This window comes from Hyposmocoma kahamanoa, unplaced genomic scaffold (assembly GCF_003589595.1).
Source record: "Hyposmocoma kahamanoa isolate Upper Pololo Valley unplaced genomic scaffold, ASM358959v1 92, whole genome shotgun sequence".
In the NCBI taxonomy this organism is placed as follows: domain Eukaryota; kingdom Metazoa; phylum Arthropoda; class Insecta; order Lepidoptera; family Cosmopterigidae; genus Hyposmocoma; species Hyposmocoma kahamanoa.
In genome coordinates this window covers 17,057,100-17,059,996 of record NW_020654748.1, presented here as the reverse complement: position 1 = coordinate 17,059,996, position 2,897 = coordinate 17,057,100, and the positions used below count along the sequence as shown (strand labels likewise).

The window sequence follows — 2,897 nt, the reverse complement described above, 5'->3', positions numbered from 1 at the left end:
AGGAATGCATTGACGTAGCGTAACGCCGCTTACTTATTCACCGCAGAACTTCTCCCGCTTCGTCTCTTGGCCTCTTGTCCGATGTGCACGTGTTTCGTCGCCACGCGTCGGCTTCAATGCACCATGTAGCATGTAGTTCCAATTTATATTATGTAGTACAACGCAAGCGTCACCGCTCAGACGTCGCAACGCCGCCGCCGACGCAGCGCATCGTGTGGCATCGGTCCTAGGTCCTTAGTTGTTAATTTGGTTACAATATGATAATGTTGTTACAATGATAAACATAAACTAGACAATAATAACTGTTATGGATAATTATTATGGAAATTAAATCCCACTGTCGGCTCTCAGGAATTAAAATTTATTTCTTGCATGTGACATTTATTTTCTGTGTGTACAATATTAATGTACTGTCTAAACTTCAGGATTATCGTCGTAAAACTTGGTGCTCTAAAATTTCCCAGATTTCAAGTCGTCGGAACAGTTTTAATTAAGAAAATGTTATTGTGTGTACATTCTGAAGTTTTTACGATGTCATATAACATTAGAATATAATTATAATGAAACATGGAATGCAGTAAAAAGTGTTGGATACTCAACAAAAGCAAGAATATTTTTGCTTTAATTGAGTATTCAACTAGAGCAAAAATATCCCAAGGCAGTGAATATCCATAGTTCAATATTAAAAACAATACAATACTCAAAAAAATTAAAAGTTATTTCTGTCACTGCTCTAATTTGTAGCGTCCAATTTTCCAGTAGACTCACAAATTTATTTCGCTATTGATGCCATCTCAGTGGAAATTTTTAATTGGGACGGAATTCTGCTTTTATTTTTATAGAACTTGCTCTTAAGTGAAAATATCGACATAAAAGAATAAAGAGGACATAAATCTGTACTTCAAGCTGATTTTATCATGATATCAAATGATGAGACGAAAAAAGTGGTACATTACAGTCCTAACGGTAATCAATACCTATAGCAGTTGAAGATCTGAGGACGTCGCTGCCCCGTCACATTGAAACACGAGTTAACAAGTCCGATGTGCCTGTAAATTCACCAGCTCTCTTAACCTTTAAAACCGGAACTCTATAATGGTCATATGACGACGGCAGAAACAGGTATAGTGGCATTACTTCCCTGGACGAACTCTTTCACAAGGATCCTTACTGCTGCTAATACTTTGTTACTGTGTCTTTTTCAAATCATCGTATTAGAAAATAACTCACTAACGCAGATGGATATTGATTGCCTGGATATACACAACTAGTTACAGTTGTGTTGCTGAAACTAATCGCAGAATTGGAACCTTAGAAGTCTCACAAGGAAGATATCGAAAAAGTTATTTTTGGACATCTTATTAAATAATAAAGATTTCACCAACCAGACTCGGGGTTCGTGTCATTTTGTATTTCGATACCTTCAATGTCTACGTCAACTTAATTTTTGGATCTGTTCTGTTTTTATTTTGTTTTTTTTTTACAAAATTCGGGGAGCATAATATTAGTAAATAAATAGTGTAGTGTTCATTGGTATCGATTTGTACTTTCTTAAAGGCTATATAATAAGTATATATTCTATACAATATAGAGAATGTCAGTAATTAAGTTTAAACACTGAATTAAAACCTTCATTTAAAAAAAATCATTCTCAGAAGTTTCTCTGGCCGCTTTCGCTGCGTTCGTTACAGCGGTCTCTTCAATTATAATTGAAACGCATATGGAAGTTATATTCGAAACAAAACATTTGAGCCCAAACACAAGGTAGCTGATGAAATTACAGGCACATGTAACATGTCAACTTATGTCTCGAGGTGATGGATGCACTTCCCTGGACGAACTCTTTCACAAGGAGCTCTACTCACAGAGTTCGACGAAGAAAAATAATTAGAGAACAACATTCAGCTGATGTTGCTCTCTAATTCTTTTTCTTCGTCATTCCTACTTTGCTGTTCCGAAATGAAATTACAGGCACGTGGGACTTGTCAACTTATGTCACAGGGTGACGAGCGCAATGACAGTGCCCCTCAGGTCTTTGAAACTTAAAGCTCTGAATGGCACTGCAACTGCTATGGATAGGCGTGTCGCTTACCACCAGGCGCACGAATTGTTTGTCCGGTCACTTGGTATTATTAAAAAAAAGAAAAATTTCAAAAGTCAAAATTTCAAAAGTCAAAATTTCAAAAGTCAATATTTCAAAAGTCAAAATTTCAAAAGTCAAAATTTCCAAATTTAACACGTCACTATTTGAGAAGAGTATAATTGTAATGGCACCAAAAATCTATAATAAATTGCATTTACAGGTAAGGCAAAATGAAAATTTCGCTGAATTTAAACGCACATTATTTGAGTATTTAATTGAAAAATCATTTTATACATTAAAGGAATTTTGCTAACTAATTTCACATTAATTGATTATTGAGACGAACGTGACTGTATCACATTGATTTATTTACATTGATTATTATCTTAATTAAATTATTTTTGTTTTGATGTCCTAACTGTTGTAGATTTTAAGACTTAGTCCTGTGAAGGTGGAAGCCTATAATCAGTGGTTTATGACTATTTAATGATAATTATTAGTGTTATTTTATTATTATTATTTGGAAGTATTGGACAAGTATAATTAATAATAATAGTATAATTCGTATGCCTTGATGGTACGTCATGGCGACCATAAAATAAATGTTATCATCTTTATTGTACCCATGATGACGAATAAAATGATTTGATTTGATTTGAAATTTCAAAAGTCAAAATTTCAAAATTTCAAAAGTCAACATTTCAAAATTTCAAAAGTCAAAATTTCAAAATTTCAAAAGTCAAAATTTCAAAATTTCAAAAGTCAAAATTTCAAAATTTCAAAAGTCAAAATTTCAAAATTTCAAAAGTCAAAA

The 2,897-nt window shown here is 33.3% G+C and overlaps 1 protein-coding gene across 1 annotated transcript in view; it reads left to right on the top strand.

The window, feature by feature from the left end:
* Window positions 1–224: 224 nt before the first annotated feature.
* The window catches only part of LOC113236878 (endothelial lipase-like), an 11,493-nt gene continuing 8,820 nt past the window's right edge, over window positions 225–2,897 (top strand). Inside the window, exon 1 of the mRNA XM_026473088.1 lies at window positions 225–230. The gene's annotated coding sequence lies outside the window, so the exon portion shown is untranslated. The remainder of the gene's footprint in view (window positions 231–2,897) is intronic.